The sequence below is a fragment of the Schistocerca piceifrons genome, chromosome 7 (genome assembly GCF_021461385.2).
Source record: "Schistocerca piceifrons isolate TAMUIC-IGC-003096 chromosome 7, iqSchPice1.1, whole genome shotgun sequence".
NCBI lineage: Eukaryota > Metazoa > Arthropoda > Insecta > Orthoptera > Acrididae > Schistocerca > Schistocerca piceifrons.
This window is the reverse complement of record NC_060144.1, coordinates 219,597,195-219,619,150: the sequence shown is the minus strand read 5'-3', so window position 1 is coordinate 219,619,150 and position 21,956 is coordinate 219,597,195.

Below are 21,956 nucleotides of genomic sequence, written 5' to 3'. Positions count from 1 at the left end.
CGAACTCTTACGGGAATCGGCAACGCGCCGCAATTAATGAGTATAATGGGCGGGGGCACTACGAATGTAGTGCGGGACAATACGTTGAGAATGTGGGTTTCGCGGGAGGGGTGCCAGAGATAAATCCCTGCGGTCACGCTATCCTCTGTGTCCTCGGTGGCTCAGATGGATAGAGCGTCTGCTATGCAAGCAGGAGATCCCGGGTTCGAGTCTCGGTCGGGGCACACATTTTCATCCGTCCCCGTTGGCGTATGTCAACGCCTGAAAGCAGCTAAGGGTGTTCATTTCATTGTAATTTCACTGCTGAACCAAAGTGCATGCGCATACTAATTCCCATCATACCCCGTGGCCAGCCGTGCAGTTTGAACGTCCTAATGCAAACCATTCAGAAGTAATGACGATTTTATTTCATATCTTTCAATAATTGTCACTCTGTATTAAGCACTTTCTAAGAAAAACAGTTGTTTGGATCTAACGGTTGAATACTGCAACGCAACTATTAAAGTAAATCTTGTGCAGTAGCTCTGCCTGAAACCACACTGTTAAAATACTCTGAGCGAACTCTATTCCCATTAACACGAATAAACTCCACAATGACTCATCAAAACATAGCACAAAGTCATCACATTGATGCAACTTATTTTTTTGTTCATTACAAAAATTGGGAGTGTAGCCAGAGCTTATAAAGTACCAGCGACCCTCCTCCGCTACACATGGGTAGCACAAGCTATCCACAATTGGACACTTGAGTATATGAATAATATGTAGTGATATACACAAAAGTCTCCTCATGAATCAGTCTACCTATTAGTGAAACCTTTTCAAAATCACAACAGTAGTTCCTGGGATTAGCATTCACACACAGACACAAAAACGCGGCAGGGATCTTTAATTTATAGTATGTACAGAGTTTGGTGAAGCCTCGCCACTCTCTGGAGTTGCGGCAGCTGTTTAGTTTACTGCTTTTCCGCCGGATACCGCCTCCTCTCGAGCTGAGCAGCTCGTATCTCCCATCATTAACACGAGATGTCACTCCAAACGTCAACCAAATATGGAACAAAGAATGTTTACAGTTAACCAATGTAAAAATAAAACAAAATATTTACGCAAATAACCAAGAGAACACACTCATAATTACTACAGGCCATAAATTACGTACACAAACCTTCCTCATGGATCGCTATATCTGTTAATGAAAACAGTACCAGAATCGCTACAGCAGTTCATGAGATTAGCCTGAACATCAGAGAGACTAACGATTCAGGGGACTTTAATTTATAATGCGAATATATTTGCACTTTGTTGCACTCATTTTGAACGGAGAAGCGTCTAAACTGTTCGGGAACATCAGTTTCAATGTTGCACTCATTTTGAAGCGAGAAGCATCTGAACTGTTCGGGAACATCAGTTTCAATGTCTCTCCATAATTTGAACATGAATCCAATGAAAACTTACTGTTTACATCATTCAAAGCCCAAATTGCTACGGCTTTTGTAAAATTGACTCTTGTACGAAATGAGTGAACTATTCGTCGAGCACGTTTTGGCATATAAGCACCAACTGTCTCAGTTCTTGCTTGAAATTTCAGTTCTTGCTTCTATCTTACTGGTTGGTTGGGTTTCTATTTTACTTGTACTAGCAACTTTCATTTCTTTCTTTTGGGGACCTGTAAAGGCAAAAAATGTTTTTTAGCGAAAACTAGTCCTCTTTCATTTTAAGAAAACTCATATGAGCTTTTCTTCTAGAATGGTATGCTACAGCTTGATGATCCATGTTGGATGATACATTTTTTTGTATGTTGCAGTAAGCTTGCAGACTAGTATGTCCTTTTCTAAACCAGCCAACAAATTTGAGGTTGATTTCAGACTCTAATCATCGTCCATTGAAAACGATTTTCTTTGATGATAGTTTCGTAACATATTTGAAGAATTTTGCTTTGTTAAATGCGAAAGACAAGTCTAACCATACGGTAGCTGGTTCCCTCTGAAGTTTCTCTCAGGAAAGCTAGTGCTCTAACGATCTCATGCGGTAAAGCGAATGATTTGTGGCCTTGGAGCCGAAACGAAACACATCTGTTGAAATTTTACTTTCCTATTCGCTGAGGTATTATGTTTTCAACCATATAAAATAAGAACTTCATACACTGCAAGACTTTGTCATAACGATGAAAATGATAACAATTATGTTAATAATTGATACACAACTTTAAAATATACTTCGTTTCACAAATTATAACAAATATAACGAAGATAAATGTACGAAAAACGAAAAATACAAAAATCCGCAAGCATAAGTTTCCTCCAAAGTGTCACTGGAAGGAAAGAGCATAGAACAGGTAAAATCTTTTCGACACTTGGGGACTTTAGCACTGGAAAACGGAAGCTGTGTCGAGGAAACAAGTAAGATGTCTATACGAAAAGAATATGCCAAGTTTAATGACAGTAAAAAATATTTAGTGTTTTTTCTGGAGTTTATTACTAATGGTAGTGCATCGCGGACTGTTTGTAAGAAAGATTAACAATTCTTGTATAGTTTTAAAATGAGATTGTGGTGTGAAATTTTTTTAAATCGAAACAGAGTGACAGAATGCAAAGCTATCAATTGCGTCAAAAATGTGCCGGGAATAATAAGAATAAGGAAAACATCTTGAAGAAATTCTTGCTGCGTGGCACCATCAAACGGAAGATTGCAAGAAAGAGAAATGAAGCAGTAGGCATAAATGTTTCATAAGATTAATCAATGAAGTTACAAGTAAATTAAATGAAATGGGAAACTTCCAAGCGATCTCCGCAGTAAAATTTGCTACAGAAGAAGAAAAAGAAACTAGATGGCAAAGGAAGGACGAAAGGAAGGTTTCTACCTTGGGCTTTTAGTAGCAATCATCTCAGCATTTATCTGGAGTAATTTGGAGAAGCTATGAAAAAGAATACCCAGGATTTCTTTAGTAAGTAAATAAACTGCAATTTGATTTCATTTGATATGTTAGAGCTGGAGGACTCTGTCACAATTTGAAGCTTTTAAAAGTATCTGCACAAACATTGAGAAAATGCGACGTTCCTGCGCGTATCAGAATCGGCCCGTTGCTTACCTACGTGGATATCCATCGTTATGTTTCTATACGTATCTGCAAGGACGGGTCTTCATTTATGATGGTTATGCTAGTAATTATATTGTCAAATACTCTACCACTGACCGAGCGAGGTGGCGCAGTGGTTAGACACTGGACTCGCATTCGGGAGGACGACGGTTCAATCCCGCGTCCGGCCATCCTGATTTAGGTTTTCCGTGATTTCCCTAAATCGCTCCAGGCAAATGCCGGGATGGTTCCTTTCAAAGGGCACGGCCGACTTCCTTCCCCGTCCTTCCCTAATCCGATGAGACCGATGACCTCGCTGTCTGGTCTCCTTCCCCGAAACAACCAACCAACCAACCACTCTACCACTGAGTAATACCCCATCATACATACTCTGCTGGCCAACCAAAACGAACCCCAAGAAGGACCAGAGATATTACAGACAAATTGAATTGGGAGATAACACTTTGTACAAAGACCACATGACTGGGAATACGGCCCTATGTGAAGTGAAGAAGATGATGAAACCACTGTTGAGTGTTGTCACCATTACTGGCTATAACTGCTGCTACACATCTCGGCATTGAATCAAAGAGTATCTGGAATGTTGTTGGGGTATAGCAGTCCATGCTGTTTCCACGTATTGCCAAAGTTGACGTGGTATAGCAGCAGGTCATCGACCAGACGTTTTCGATAGGTCAGAGATCGGGAGAACGACGAGGCCAAGGCATCAATGCAATCCAATGAGCGACGAAGTCTTAAACACTGCCTGCTACGTGTGGTCGCGCACTATTGTGTTGCAATATGGCCGTTGGCTAGCTCAACACTTAAGAGATATAACGCTGGCTGGTTAGTCTACCGGCGATGCGTACTACGGACTGCGGGAGTGGAATCCCGTACCACCCCAAACCGTCATACCGCGTGCAGGACCACTAAGGAGCAGAACGACGAAGTGTAAGGCAACAGTTCAACAGTCTCTCACCATGATGTCTCCAGACTCTAATCCGACCATCGTGGTGGTGCACGCACAGTCGGGATTCGTCGATAAAAACAATGTCAACTGGGTCCCCTGTTTCAGGAACCTAGGCAAATATTTTTGTAAACCACATTGAACAGATCATTTTCACAAAAATAGTAGCAAAAGAATACGACATATTATATGGGTTCAGGTATATGGATAACATCCTTTGCTTAATAGATGAACCACAAACAAAAATTGAAAAACTACATACTGACATCAACATGATACACAAAATATAAAATTCACAATTGAAAGAGAACAGAACAACCAGATTAACTTTCTGACTATAACAATAAAAAAACAAAGCAATAAGTATTTGTTTGAAATTTACCATAAAACCACAGCAACGGACATTATCATTCCCCAATCCTAGAACCACCCACACGCACAAAAGCAAGCAGCACTTCGACACATGCTCCATAGACTCAACACAGCACCACTCACCAAAGAAAGCTACCGAAAAGAACTGGACACAATAAAGCAGCTAGAATAAAATAATAGTTACAATAATAGCACAGTCACAAAGCTAAACAACAAAATTAAAAGTAAAATAAAAGTAGAAAGCACCAAACCACAGACAACAACACAACAGAACCAAACACAAAAACGCAGTCCCATAACGACTACACAGGATAATTAGAAAAGATGAAAGAAAACACAAGATGGTACACAATGACAGTCAAACACAAACTCATCCATAAAATCACCATCATTTTCAAAAGACAGGGAATAAACATAGCAGCCGGCCGAAGTGGCCGCGCGGTTCTGGCGCTGCAGTCTGGAACCGCGAGACCGCTACGGTCGCAGGTTCGAATCCTGCCTCGGGCATGGATGTGTGTGTTGTCCTTAGGTTAGTTAGGTTTAACTAGTTCTAAGTTCTAGGGGACTAATGACCTCAGCAGTTGAGTCCCATAGTGCTCAGAGCCATTTGAACCATTTTTGAACCGGTATCGCAACTGATGGTCACGATCGCTAGTCGAAAAGATGGAGCTAGCTGCTGCGTAAACAGCCCTTACCGCCTATGAAAGCAATGCTGTGTTGCCTTGGTGTGTGACTCTTTCGGACATGGATTTCCATCCGAAATTTATTTTTCTCCTGCATGCTGAAATACACTTGAGTTGTAGAGGGTTCCAGGAGAAAAATAAACTGCTGATAAAAACCTGCATCCAGAACCGTCATCCACCGCCTATCCCTGTGATGTTCTGTAGTGTCATTGGATGACGTTTTTTGTCAAGGGTTCCTGTGGTCATTTTATTCCTCAAGGCACCTTCCATAAGCCGCTGATGTTTGTCGGTGTAATTTTGTAACATCCTGTATACAGGGTGGTCCACTGATAGCGACCGGGCCAAATATCTCACGAAATAAGCGTCAAACGAAAAAACTACAAAGAACGAAACTTGTCTTGCTCGAAGGGGAAAACCAAATGGCGCTATGGTTGGCATGCTAGATGGCGCTGCCATACGTCAAACGGATATCAACTGCGTTATTTTAAAAATAGGAACCCCCATTTTTTTATTAAATATTCGTGTAGTACGTAAAGAAATATGTTTGTTTTAGTTGGACCACTTTTTTCGCTTTGTGATAGATGATGCTGCAATAGTCACAAAGATATGGCTCACAATTTTAGACGAACCGTTGGTAACAGGTAGGTTTTTTAAATTAAAATACAGAACGTTGGTACGTTTGAACATTTTATTTCGGTTGTTCCAATGTGATACAAGTACCTTTGTGAATTTATCTTTTCTGAGAACGCATGCTGTTACAGCGTGATTACCTGTAAATACCACATTAATGCAATAAATGCTCAAAATGATGTCCGTCAATCTCAATGCATTTGGCAATTCCTCTCAACAGTGAGTAGTTCGCCTTCTGTAATGTTCGCACATGCATTGACAATGTGCTGACGCATGTTGTCAGGCTTTGCCGGTGGATCACGGTAGCAAATATCCTTCAACTTTCCCCACAGAAAGAAATCCGGGGACGTCATCATTTGTTGCAGGTCGTGGTTGACATTTCACATGTGGCTGAACACTTCGTGTTTCCTTAAATAACGTAACTATCCGGCGAACGGTCCGGACACTTGGATGATGTCCAGGATACCAAGCAGCATACATAGCACACGCCCGTTGGGCATTTTGATCACAATAGCCATACATCAACACGATATCGACCTGTTCCGAAATTGGTAAACGGTCCATTTTAATACGGGTAATGTATCGCGAAGCAAATACCGTCCGCAATGGTGGAGTGTTATGTGATACCACGTACTTATACGTTTGTGACTATTACAGCGCCATCTATCACAAAGCGAAAAAAGTGGTCCAACTAAAACATTCATAATTCTTTACGTACTACACGAATATGTAATAAAAAAATGGGGGTTCCTATTTAAATAAACGCAGTTGATATTCGCTTGGCGTATGGCAGCGCCATCTAGCAGGCCAACCATAGCGCCATCTGGTTTCCCCCTTCAAGCTATACGAGTTTCGTTCTTTGTAGTTTTTTCGTTTGATGTTTATTTCGTGAGATATTTGGCCTGGTCACTATCAATGGACCACCCTGTATACTGAGCAGATATCAACAGTTCTCAAACTTCCTAATTTGCATTTATGGGGGAAATGTTTTTGCCCTACTGACAAGAAAACTTGCTGGTGCCCCTGGCCAGGTGTCAGACATTCACAATGCTAGTGGAGATTCTGCTGTCGTATGGCGACCACAATAGCTTCAGGATTACCAGATTCTAATCTTGTTTGGCAAAGACGTGGCTCACTTCAAAGGTGCATCTCCATGTACAATTTGAACAATTCTTCTTGACCTCTAGGCCCATAGCTCTGAAGTGGTAGATTGGCAGACTTTAGGACATTATTTTTATTTGCCTGGCCACTACCAGACATTGATATCTGTCAACCTTGCATTCTACCCATAATGTAGTGAATTTTAGCTGTTGATTTGTTTCTTTATTTGTTTCAAAATGAGTGTTGCAGCAGTTCATGGACTCCTTTGAGAAGAATGTGACATAAATGGCCTGATCTGCTAGTTAATTTCATACAGTTAACCAACTACTGGTATATTTTGTTCTCATGCTTTATTTTGATCGAGAAAGTGCATGTGACAAAATATTTGCAGTGTAGAGGATGTGGTTTTTGCAATGAAGATCTGTGATGAAAATAATTGTACAGTATAAGCTTACATTTTGTCTACAAAATCATACACTGAATAAAATTACCACCACACCCATGTGTCAAAATTACCATGCCTTACACTGCTATGTGAAGGAGCCATTGTGTGTGAAGCAAGTATGTCTTTCCCATTAAGTGGTGTAAAAACCCATAGGCATTTCCCAACCACCAAACACCTTACCACTCTTTCTTTACATACATCCAAAAACAGGAGATTTCAGACGATTTTGCGAACATGTATTGAAACAGCAGGTCTGAAAACGTTTATGATTCACTTATAGATTCTCTTGGGAACATATCCATTATGGTATCAAATTACTTACATATTCTAGCTGAGAGCTATACTGGAAGCAGAGACTTCTCTTATAGCATGGGTTTTTATTTGGCAACATAAATATTTATTTCTGGGTACATGCTGTTTTCATGTGCATTTGAACATCAAATTGCCCATATCCTTATTTTATTATAAAACTTATTACGTCATCTTGGTACAGTGTATAAAAACAAGAACCATGGTTTTACAAAATTATACAATTAAAGTAAATTTTTAGCCACTAAAGCCTGTTACTAAACACTGTACAAGTACAAAACCATTTGATTTGCCATAGAAACCATATCACGTAAAATGAAAGTATAGTAACTGAAAGAAAATGAAACTTGTACATTATGACAATGGATAATACAGGGTGACATACATTTAAGCAGTGACAACTGTGTGAAATTTCATGTACAGCACAGCAGTTACAGGTGAACAGGTGACTTTCATCATTTATAATGAATTATCTTGAGATGAATATTGTGTTGTTAACAATGTGGATATTGAAAATATGTGTTATGATCAATAATGAATAAAAATAATGTATACCTAAGAACAGTTTATGATTTTTTAGATGAAACCTTGATTAAGTTCAGTTCTTGAGCAAGTAAAAAACCCGCCCCAAATCTAAAGCACTCCCTGAATTAAGTGATGGAAACATTTTCAGTCAAAATCAAGTTAAGTAATGTTGTTTTTAGAGGACAATTTTAGATAAATTTAATAAAATAATTCTATTTGCATTTTTTAAAATATGTTTTCACAATACTTCTCTCTTCTTGAAGAACATGGTACATGCATAACTCACATTCAGAGCAAGTGTGTGCAGTCAGTAAATAAAGATTTCATTAACTTTCTGGAGGTCTTCTTGATGGTGTTCAATGAATCCTTTCCTTTTATAACTATAAAAATCTAAGAGGGGATTATGGATAACGAAGAGTGTTCAGATTTCAAGCGTGAGGAAAAGAGAATTTCATATGGAGACAAAAGCCAATCTAGACCCAGCATTCTTAAATTATGTAAAGCAATATAAAAAAAATCTTCGATAAAGTAGTCAGACAAGCCAAAAAATTGGCAAATAATAATTAAATTTCAAATGCTAAAAGTAAGTCTAAGGCATTAAAATAGGTATCAAAAAAGGCAGAAAAACAAAACTCGAACTAGTAGTTGCAGGTGAAACTGGTTTGGAACCTACGCAGATCTATGAAGCTTTTAACAAGCACTTCACAAATCCATGTAAAACTGTATTCTCACTAGAACCAACTGACATATATATATATATATATATTTTTTTTTTTTTTTTTTTTTCCTATCGACCTGCCAGCGCTTTTGTTTGGTAAGTCTCATCATCTTTGTTTATATATATATATATATATATATATATATATATGCACAACAAAAAGATTCACACAATTGTAGCTTTCGGCCATTAAGACCTTTATCATCGGTAGACACACACACAAACACACAAACGCAACTTGCACACACGTCTGCAGTCCCAGAGAACTGAAACCACTCTAGGACTGCAGACATGTGTGCAAGTTGTAGTTACGTGACTGTGTGTGTGCGTCTGTGTCTGTGTGTCTACTGCTGACAAAGGCCTTGATGGCTGAAAGCTACAATTGTGTGAATCTTTTTGTTGTGCATATCGCGACTCAGCATCTCTGCTATATGGTGAGTTGCAACTTTCCTTCTCTGGTACTGTTACATTCCATCCTGGATTTTCCATTGTTTTATTTATGTTTTAGTTTATTTACTGATGTATATAGGAGATAATATAGGTTGCAGTGAGGAAATGCGTACCAACAACCCATTTCAACATTTGTGGAAATATTAGTTCTCTCTAACTATGGTTACCATATTCTGAAACCCCAAAATGAAGGCATCCTCAATGCGACTGATAACCACACTTTTAGGACAGTTCTACTCTGAATTTCAATAAGAGGGCAGAATAAGGTAGCCATTTCTTATGTCATATCACATGTAGCAGCGCTACAATGTTTTTGTTTTAAATAAAAAAGTGGGACTGCAGTAGCATTACTAGTACAGTTGTATGTTGCCAAATGGCTATGTCACATACAAAACAAACAAAATAAAAAGAATTACATACATCACACATACTGGTACCAACATTACTCTAGAGCCCATGTCCAATATATATATATTTTCCACTTGACTGAATCTTGTTTAATAATTCTTTTTGTTCACACAAATATTTAAAAAAGTCTTTGCAATTCAAATGTCTAAAAGTAAATTTTACCATTGCAATCACTTTAACAGATTCAACTGTCAGCCTATTTCTCTTCTGCACCCACTTTGCCTGTGTGGAGAACAACCTCTTGACATAAACACTATGGGCAGGCACTGCAAAAAGAAATATGTAATTTCATGAAGAAGCAACTGGATGAAGATAATAGACCACTAAAAATAGCTACGTTTATCACACAAAAATAAACTGGTAAGTGAAAACAGGGGCGGGTGGGATTGGGAACTATTACAGCCAAGGGAGGGGACATCACAGCTATCCCCAAGCTGAAAAGATCAAAATATCTATTTTAAGCTATATAAATCTATATTTTTGGTTGCACTGTTTACTCAGTAACAAATGCTCTCTCTGATCTTGATGTGAAGTTAGTTAGGATAAATAAGATAGTGCCTTATGGTATTGATACTCCTCAGCAAAAACCAGTTAGAATAATTAATGCCTCCAGAACAAATGTTTTTAAGAACAGTTTACAAAAGATGACAGTGGATGTAATTAATAGTGAACCAATTGCTAACATAAAATATAATCTGTTCCTTGATAAAATTCATATAATTATCTGAAGACAGCTTTCTGTATAAGGAAATCAGGAAGGACATTAAACAGCTATGTAAAAAGCTAGGGATCGCTATAGTGGTTACAGTATCTTGTAAAGTGAGAAGGGAAATGTAACCATTGACAGAAACAACTGGAGATCCTTTTGTAGTTGCACACTACAAAATACTACTCAACATTACTACAAAAGGTTATAAAAAAGTCAAAGAACATGCACATAATGCCAGAAACCAGTAATTCTAACAACAGAGCTAAGGCTATATGGAATGTAGTGAAATGAGACAGAGGACAGCCAGCCACAGAACAGGCTAATGTTGCTACTGAACTGAATGGAAGAGCTATAGATGATGAGTCACAGGTAGAAATTCTGTTCCGCAATCATTTCTTGAATATAGTGGAAACTATAGGGACGAACAGCTCAAGAGACAAAGCACAGCAGTATGTTGAAAAAGCAATTGGCATAAAACGCAATCATAAAATGAAGAAAATTATATACCACCAAAAATAAAAGTTCATATGGGTTTGAGGTGTTTCCAGTAGAGTGCTATAGGTTTGTTCCCATATAATAAGCCCTCTCTTATCTTAAATATGTTATGCATCACTTATTCAAGGTCTTTTTGCAGAGAGATTGAAATATGCCCTTGTCTAATGCTTTTATAAGAAAGGTGATAGGAGAGATGTCAATAACTGCCGATCTGTGTCATTATTGACATCATTTTCCAGAATTTTTGACAAGGTGATGTATTCCTGAATACTAGCTCATCTTTGCAACAATAATATCTCCTGTAAACAGCAGTTTGGGTTTCAGAAGAGTTGCTCTACCAGGAGTGCCATTTACATTTCCAGTCATCTAATTTTATGAGCATTAAATAAAAAAATTAAATAGTTGGTATTTTTTGTTACTTTCCATGGCATCTGACTGAGTGAATTACAATATTCTCCTATACAAAGAGAGGTTTTATGGTACGGTTGGTATACATAACCAATGGAAACACCACATCTAATCAAAACAATGTAAAATGTTGTTCTTAGTAATTCAAATAATGTAGTCCAGGGACATTATTCTGACTTGGGAGAAGCAAAAAAAAAAAAAAAAAAGCCAGCCGGAGTGGCCAAGTGGTTCTAGGCGCTTCAGTCTGGAACCGCGCAACCACTACGGTCGCAGGTTCGAATCCTGCCTCGGGCATGGGTGTGTGTGATGTCCTTAGGTTAGTTAGGTTTAAGTAGTTCTAAGTTCTAGGGTACTGATGACCTCAGATGTTAAGTCCGAAGAAATGGCAAACACTGTTCTTAAAAGTATCATTGACTGGTTTTCTGTGAGTCATCTCACCTCCCGATTTAAAAAAGACACAACATACTCTGTTTTGCATGTCAAGGGGCACCACACCAATAACACATGGTAAGAAAACAGTGAATAGGATGGAAATGTCAAAATTCTTAGGTGTACATATTGTTGATCATTTAAACTGGGGAAACACATTTTGGTTCTCCTAAAACAACTTAGTTCAGCTACATTTAAACTTGAAATTGTTACAAGTGTTGGGAAGAGACAAATCAGTAAGTGCACATATTTTGCATATTTTCATTCAGTAAAGTCATATGGAATAATTTTCTCTGGTAGCTCATCTTTAAGAGTGCTTAGTAGAAATGGGGTACACAAAGCTGCAACCAAAATTTTGATCACTTACACAATGATGTAAAATATCTTACAGACAGCAAAGTAATATTTGAAAATAAACCGAAAAAGTTTGCCCTCAATGACTCCTATTCCGTAGAAAAATTTCTATTATTGTGATGTGTAAGAGGTGATGGGTACTAATTTTTATGTCAGCAAACATTTCCCTATGGGCTCTACCAGTATTTTAGTATCTTCATTAATTGATGCATAAGATCAAATAAAGTGCTCTTACAAGTCGTGTGAATACTGTGCTTCATAATTTTGCACAGCTTGTATAACACAGTACAGGTGTGTATTTCACAATGCAGTTCCTATCCAATAAACTCAATCTTTAAATCAAGTTAACATTCACCAATCATTTTCATCTTTGAACCTATCCATAATCTGCTATGAGATCATTGCATACATAACCTGAAAGATAAAACATAGACTCAGCCGCACCCAGTGCTATTTAAGCAGTAATTTTCATTTTCTCCCATGACTAAATTACATTACTGAAAGTATTTATGCATAAAAGTGAAATTTAAGCAACCTGTGTAGCATACATAAGAAAATACCATACACATTTATACCATTACTTGGGCAGTCTGCTCTCAATGAAGAATGAAAAGGACATTAAATTGTGTATTGCAACTGTCATGCAGTAATTTTCATGTAAAACTATTTTATCAAAAGATAAAATGTCTTAGCTGCTAGCTCTCATTGAGCAATCCATAACTAAAGATTGACTTTAGGAATGGATAAGCATGCAAAGTTCCTCAGAACTGTCAGAAAATGCAGTCAGTGTGAGGAATGTCAACATTATCTTCATATGGGATGTTTTAATAATCCTATATAAGAATTTATTTCAGTAATATCTGTAATGCTGTAAATATCACTACCATTACACTATACTGGAGAAAAGAGGTATTAATCTTGAAACTTGTAACTAATTGGGCACTACCACAAGAAGACTTAGCAATTTTGCTATCCATAGTTTACCAGCTCTATGTTGTTCATGAAGTTTATTATAATGAATACTGGTACAATAATGCAGTTTAAAGTATGATACAAAACTGGATACCTACTATATAACTTATTAAATTTAAGAAGTAGATTACAATAAACTTAACAATAATAACACAACAATAAAGTCGGTATTAGAACACAGTGTAGTTAAAAAGCAGAGTTGCTGCTATTTTCATGGAACTGAGTTCCAGCTCAGAGAGACACTGTTCAGTCACCAGAGAAGTATTCCTTAGTACTGTACAAAGGTTGCTCTTTTAATTTACCCAAAATTTTAGTTTTAAATTGCTCCACTAGTAATGAATGAATAGCCTTAAGTAAAGCATTAAAAAGTCTTAAGGCCATTCTTGGAAAGCTCATACATCATGGCCTATCTGTATGAGGCTCTGTTGTTGAACCTCATTTCTCCTTCCAGCCAGTTTCATCTCAGACCACACAGGTTAAGAGTGAATGCGTCACTTCAGTATTTCAAAGTTCACTGAAAAAGATATATGTTGAAGTACACAGGCCGTTTATCAAAAAACAAAATATTTTCACTTTCTCTGAATTTGCTAAATCATTACAGACCTATCTAAATGATGATGTATGTGAAACTTTCTTAATCATCATCATCATCATCATCATCATCATCATCATCCTTCAAAACTGATTATGCCTTTCAGCATTCAGTCTGGAGCATAGTCCCCCTTATAAAATTCCTCCATGATCCCCTATTCAGTGCTAACATTGGTGCCTCTTGTGATGTTAAGCCTATTACTTCAAAATCATTCTTAACCGAATCCAGGTACCCTCTCCTTGGTCTACCCCGACTCCTCCTACCCTCTACTGCTGAGCCCATGAGTCTCTAGGGTAACCTTGACTCTCCCATGCGTGTAACATGGCCCCAACATCTAAGCCTATTCGCAGTGACTTTCTTAACAAAAGGGGAAAAATGCAGTTAAAAATAGATAGAAAGCTGAGATTATTTTTTATGAAAACCTTGGTCACAATACTGCCAGGCATGATTAAGACATAAAACACTTCTGAGACCCCCCCAAAAAAAAAAAAAAATAAAATAAAATAAATCCCACCACGAGGCATGGACTTTGCCATTGGCAGGGAGGCTTGCATGCCTCAGTGATACAGATAGCCGTACCATAGGCACAATCATAATGGAGGGCTATCTGTTGAGAGGCCAGACAAATGTGTGGTTACTGAGGAGGGGCTGCAGCCTTTTCAGTAGTTGCAAGGGCAACAGTGTGGATGATTGAGTGATCTGGCCTTGTAACATACACCAAAACAGCCTTGTTGCACTGGTACTTCGAACGGCTGAAAGCAAAGGGATACTACAGTTGTAGTTTTTCCCGAGGACATGCAGATTTACTGTATGGTTAAACGATGATGTGTCCTCTTGATCCGGGGGTAAAATAGTCCCCCATTTGGATCTCCGGGTGGGAACTACTCAGGAAAATGTCGTTATCGGGAGCAACAAAACTGGAATTCTACAGATTAGAGTGTGGAATATCAGATCCCTTAATCAGGCAGGTAGGTTAGAAAATCCAAAAGGGGAAATGGATAGGTTGAAGTTAGATATGGTGGGAATTAGTGAAGTTTGGTGGCAGAAGTAACAAGACTTCTGATCAGGTGAATACAGGGTTATAAATACAAAATCAAATAAGGGTAATGCTGGAGTAGGTTTAATAACTAAAACAAACATAGGAATGTGGATAAGCTACTTTGAACAGTGTAGTGAATACATTATTGTAGCCAAGACAGACACAAAGCCCACACCTACCATATACGTATAAGTTTATATGTCAACTAGCTCCAAAGATGATGAAGAAATTGAAGAAACATATGATGTGATAAAAGAAATTATTCAAATAGTCAAGGGAGATGAAAATTTAACAGTCATGGGGGACAGGAACTCAAGTGTAGGAAAAGGAAGAGAAGGAAAAGTAGTAGGTGAATATGGACTGGGAGTGAGGAATGAAAGAAGAAGCTGCCTGGTAGAACTTTGCACAGAGCATAACTTAATCATAGCTAACACTTGGTTTAAGAATCATGAAAGAAGGCTGTATACTTGGAAGAGGCCTGGAGACGCTGGAAGGTTTCAGATAGATTATATATTGGTAAGACAGTGATTTAGGAACCAGGTTTTAAATTGTAAGTCATTTCTAGGGGCAGGTGTGGACTCTGATGACAATTTATTGGTTATGAACTGTAGAGTAAAACTGAAGAAACTGCAAAAAGGTAGGAATTTAAGGAGATGGGACCTGGATAAACTGACAGAACCAGAGGTTCTAGAGTTTCAGAGAGAGCATTAGGGAACAGTTGGCAAGAATGGGGGAAAGAAATACAACAAAAGAAGAATGGATAACTTTGAGAGATGAAATAGTGAAGGCAGCAGATGATCGAGTAGGTAAAAAGATGAGGGCTAGTAGAGATCCTTGGGTAACAGAAGAGAGATTGAATTTAACTGATGAAAGGCGAAAACATAAAAATGCAGTAAATGTAGCAGGCAAAAACGAATACAAACATCTCAAAAATTAGATTCACAGGAAGTGCAAAATGGCTAAGCAGGGATGGCTAGAGGACAAACATAAGGCTGTAGAAGAATATATCACTAGGGGGTAACATAGATACTGCCTATAGGAGAATTAAAGAGACCTCTGGAATATCAAGTGCTCAGATGGAAAACCAGTCCTAAGCAAAGAAGTGAGAGCAGAAACATGGAAGGAGTATATGGAGGGTCTAGACAAGGCTGATGTACTTGAGAGCAATACAGGGTGTTTATAAATGAATATCCGGTTTTTAACACTTTATAATATTTATTACATTAAACTTACAGTTATAAATGATATGTCAATGAAAGAACAACTCAAACAATTTTTGCAAGAACATTATAAATGTTCAATGTGAGCACCATTTGTCACATGGCACACATCAAGTCTATAGCCAAGTTCTTCCCCAACATTGATAAGTGTGTCTTCAGTGATTGTAGCAACAACATTAAAACTCTGATAGTCATTTATAAACACCCTGTATTATGGAAGTGGAAGGGGATGTAGATGAAATATGAAATGGAATATATAATACTGCAAGAAGAATTTGACAGAGCACTGAAACTAAGTTGAAACAAAGCCCCAGAAGTAAACAACATTCCATTAGAGCTATGGGTAGCCTTGTGAGAGGCGGCCATGACAAAACTCTACCATCTGGTAACAAGATGTACAAGGCAGGAAAAATACCTTCAGACTTCAAGAAGAATAATAATTCTAAACCCAAAGAAAGCAGGTATTGAGAGATGTGAAAATTATTGAACCATCAGTTTAATAAGTCATGGTTGGCAGATACTAACACAAATTCCTTAGAAACGAATGGAAAATATGGTAGAAAGCCACCTCGGGAAAGATCAGATTTGATTCCATAGAAATGAAGGAACACACAAGGCAATATTGACCCTATGACTTATCTTAGAAGATAGGTAAAGGAAAGGCAAACCTATATTTCTAGCACTTGTAGAATTAGAGAAAGCTTTTGACAATGTTAACTGGAATACTCTTTTAAATTCTGAAGGTGGCAGGGGTAAAATACAGGGAGTGAAAGTCTATTTACAATTTGAATAGAAACCAGATGGCAGTCATAAGAATCAAGGGACATGAAAGGGAAGCAGTGGTTGAGAGGGGATGGCAGTCATAAGAATCAAGGGGCATGAAAGGGAAGCAGTGGTTGAGAGGGGATTGAGACTTGGTTGTAACCTATTCCCGATGTTATTCAATCTGTAAACTGAGAAAGTAGAAAAGGAAACAAAAGAAAAATTGGAGTTGGAATTAAAATCAATGGAGAGGAAATAAAAACTTTGAGGTTTGCCAATGGCATTGTAATTCTCTCAGAGACAGCAAAGGACCCAGAAGAGCAGCTGACTGGAATGGGCAGTGTCTTCAAAGGAGCATATAAGATGAACATCAACAAAATCAAAATGAGGATAATGGAATGTAGTTAAATTAAATCATGTGATACTAAGGGAATTAGATTAGGAAATGAGACACTTAAAGTAGTAAATGAGTTTCGCTATTTGGGGAGTAAAATAATTGGTGATGGTCGAAGTAGAGAGGATATAAAATGTAGACGGCCGATGGCAAGGAAAGCATTTCTAAAGAAGAGAAATTTGTTGACATCAAGTATACATATAGGTGTCAGGAAGTCTTTACTGAAGGTATTTGTATGGAGTGTAGCCATGTATGGAAGTGAAAATGGGCAATAAACAGTGTAGACAAGAAGAGAATACAAGCTTTTGAAATTTTGTGCTACAGAAGAATGGTGAAGATTAGAAGGGTAGATCACATAGCTATTGTGGAGGTACTGAATAGAATTGGGGAGCAGAGGAATTTATGCCAAAATTTGACCGGAAGAAGGAATCAATTGGTAGGACACATTCTGAGGCACCAAGGGATCATCAATTTAGAATTGGAGAGAACTGTGGAGGGTACAGAATGGGTAATATTTTACTTTGCAAAAGGTGAGAATTTTTTTAGTGAGGCCTATCTACACCCAAGGTCAAAAAAATCCTGGACACTTAAACATTTAAAACTTTGCTGACACTGGTTTATGTAAAACTAAATGAGCATTTCCGAGTCAAAACAACTATGTCTTACAGTGCTGTAAGTGAGTGAGAAAAACAATTTTTGATTTCAGTCAAGCAGCTTACAACAGAATTAGAAGTAGAAAATGCATGTTAGCGTTATGCCTTTTTGTTTCTTATTTTTTCATAATTTTTTACTCACTTCTGCCTCAATTTTACTTCTTTATGGCATTCCATCCTACTCTCTTCAGGGTTTGAAATGTAAGGCAAAGAGTCCAAAAGCATTATTAGGCAGTCAGTTGATTGTTCAAGATTCTTTTACACTGAGGTAAATTGAAATTTCATGTGGCTAGGGCCTCCTGTTGGGTAGACCGTTCGCTTGGTGCAAGTCTTTTGAGTTGATGCCACTTTGGTGACTTGTGTGTCGATGCGGATGAAATGATGATGATAAGGACAACACAACACCCAGTCCAGAGAAAATCTCTGACCTGGCCAGGAATCGAACCCGGGCCATTAAGTAGGACATTCCATTGCGCAGACCACTCAGCTACCAGGGGCGGACTACACTGAGGTTATATCTCAAATACATCAACTGCTATGCAAGAAGTCTGTTGGAAGCACAGACTGTAACAGTCAACACTGCAGTGCTGAAAGGAGTTCATTTGCTTTTTCATCTACTCCTTATTGAACTTGCATAGCCGGTGCAGTTGCATCTTGATAAGGACCATCCAACAAGAGCAGCTCTTGGAAAATGGGAACTGCTAACTGATTTTCTGATGGTGGCATTTGAAAACATTTGTTGGACCATGAGGTGTTGTCAATCAGGCAATTGTTTTATTTTGTGGCTCATGAGAGACATTAATTATTTGGCCAAATCAGCACTGACTGCCATACAACATTGTTATATTAAGACACAGTTTAAACCAGGAATCACTGGAATCAGTTATGACTACCACTGGGGTCAATAATAAATAGAATATGTTCACAGAAATTCTGACTGAGCACTTAAATAGAGCCATGTCATTACAAAGAGGGAGTGTCCAGAAAAATCAACCTTCAAAATCAAAACCTGTTACCTTAGATTTTAAAAGAAAAGACTTGAAAGAAAAATGGAAAACACGTATAGCTTACCCAGACTGACTAACTCAAAGATACGTAAAGAACTCTACAATCAGTACAAATGTAAGTACTGCAAAGAAGTCAGGAGATTAAATTTAGAAATAATCAGCCAACAGATATGAGGTTCAGATAATGTTTCAATTGTAAAAAAATCAGAAACAATGAAACAAAAACTAAAATTAATAATACACAATTACCTGTGAATAATGAAGATATCTCTGATCCCCTTCTAGTCAGCAATATTTTTAATAATTACTTCATAGATGCTCTCGAACATGATGTCTCTATGAAACAGGATATACAGCACACATTTGAGTACAGTAACAAACAGAACTGCAGTACACCACCCGCAGTAAGCAAATATGACATTCTGCAGCTTATTGATAGCCTCAGAAACAAAAAAATCAGCAGTGTTAGAATAAATTTCTCCATATCTATTGAGGAAATACAAATATAAACTAATGAAACTACTAGTTCGTCTAATAAACTGTGTTTTCATAGACGGTTGTTCCCTGACAAGTTGAAACTCGCTGTAGTTAAATCAACACACAAAAAGGGGGAACTAAAGAATGTACAGAACTACAAATCCACTGCCCTAATCTCAACTTTTAGCAAATGTATGGAGAAAATAATATTATAAAAATCCTGGAACATTACAACAATGCTGACATATTAAGAAATTTCCAACATGGTTTCAGATGAGGTCAAAGTAGCATGTCAGCAGCAGTACAATTTGTCCCTCATGTACTTGAAAAAATGAATGACAAATCCCAAGCAGTAGGAGTATTCCGGGACCTATCAAAGGATTTTGATAGAGTACATCATGATGTGTTCTTATCAAAAATTGCAAAGAGTGGTGTCACTGGAATACTCATGCAGTTGCTAGAAACATATTTAAAGGGTTGACAGCAGTGCATGGAGATCATGTACTTTAATGGAGAAATACTGGAGGGAAAAAGGTCAAATATAAGAAATACACATTTTGGTGTTCCTCACGGTTCCATTTTAGGTTCAGTCCTATTCATATGCTATGTAAATGATTTCCCAAGTTCTCTTGACAATAAGCAATTGTTCACTGCGTATGCAGACAATGCATCTGGTGTCTGCTATGCAGACAGTGAGCCCAGCGTAGTTGAAGAGATACATGACTTTTTTGAAAAGGCAAGAGCTCTCTTTGAAAGAGAAAACCTAAAAGTAAACATAGAAAAAATTAATATTATTCATTTTAAACCAAGTGGTTCAAGCAGACAAAACATTGTGATTAGTGAAATTCTACCAAAAACTTGTACAGATTGTAAATTCTTGGGTTTATGCATAGATGATCGACTTTCATGGAAGCAACAAGCTGATTATGTCTGTAAAAAATAACACCCAGTCTATATGTCTTAAGAAGATCATCACTGTATCTTAATTCTGAAACCCTAAGGACTGTATATTATGGATTAGTGTACCCTTTCTTGTTTTATGGAATAGTACTGTGGGATGGGACATGCCAAACCAATAGAAAAGGGTTTTCACACTGCAGAATTGAGCCTTGAAGATCATAGCAAAAGTAAAAGCAGGAACTTCTTGCAAACCCCTATTCATTAGACACAATATTCTCACAGTTTATGCCATGTATATACTAGTAACTATAATGATAGTGAAAGAAGATACTAAGATCACAAAAAAAATATTCACAACTATGAAACAAGGCATAGAAAAGACCTGCATACTGTTGACAGAATATTAATTTTAACAGCAAAAAGCTCCTTTGTCAAAGGAGCTGTTTTTAATAACTTGTTACCAAATGAAGTTAAGGTATTGACAGGGGATACTTTTAAAAAGCAAGTCAAGCAGTGGCTTATCCAAAACTATGCTTATAACTTAAATTTATCATGAATTATTATGTATAAGAAATAATGTAAACTAAAAAATGTAATTGAAATACTTTATACTTAGTTGAAAAAACACATGCATGTAAATTTACATGTTATGAGTAATAAATTGAATTGAATTGAAATGAAGTTGCTCTCAACCAAGTCTTCTAGGATTACTGAGCTCTCTGCATCCTAGGTACAGTAACAAGCTGTATTGCATTAACTGTTCTTGCAATGTATGTGCAGATTGAATTCTTATCACTGGCGTCATAGCAGGCTACTCTTTTCTCTTTTGTAAATGGACCTCTGCTACTGTACTTCTACTCAGAAGTAAGACTTTAATGTTTTGTGGTACTTTTTAAATGGTCTGTTCTATAGCATCTCTTATAATATCAACAGCTTTGTGCTGGTGATAAAATTTTGTTGCAAGATGTTTACAAAAACCTCCTACCTCATCACACACATTTTTACAATGCCCTGTTGCCAAAATTCTCAGTTTTCTTGTCTTTATTTCCTGTAGGGTGTATTCTGAGCTCATAAAGCTGAAACTAGTTCTTAAAATAAGGTGTTACACATACAGTCATATACACATATTTTTAAAAAAGTGTGCTTGCTAGAGGCTTTTTCATAAATTATTATCATGTTGACAGCACAGTATGACTTTTCACTGTCAGAAATGAGATTGTCACTGAAAATAGCTTAACAATGTGATGTTCCAAGGAAGCGAGTAATATGTGTGAGTACTGTCATTTATAATGTCTGCCAGTGGTAACTTCGAACTTCATTCAAGAAGTAACAGACCAGTTCTCAGCAAAATCAAATCATACACAAAACACTAAGGATGATGATTCTTATGCAAGTTCAGAGCTGCTTATAACAAATGGAAGAAAGCTGAAAACAGTGTTGACAACATGCTTGTTTTGTACTAGAAATTCGACACTAGATATGCAGAATGATGAAAAATTTTCAACACTTCACACACACAAAAATTAGGCGTTCTGATTGCACCAACTACTAACACAGTAACCAAAAAAATATACAATACAATTCTTATAAATTTTGTGATAGCGGCGTTTGAGTAAATAACTTGTAAAAACTCAAAAAATGTAATGTTCTAAATTTTTGTGAGCAGGTATTTACAGAACACATATAGCTGGAAAATAGAGGATATTGTTAATGGTTAGACCAGTTGTGCGTGGTAATGTAACCAGAAAGTTAGCATTCTGTCTCTTTCCAAACTAAGAAAAAACTTGAGAATTAGAAAAAAGTCTGAGATAGTTGTATTTTCTTCTTAAATTTCTAAGTTAAAAGATATCCCATAAGTGTA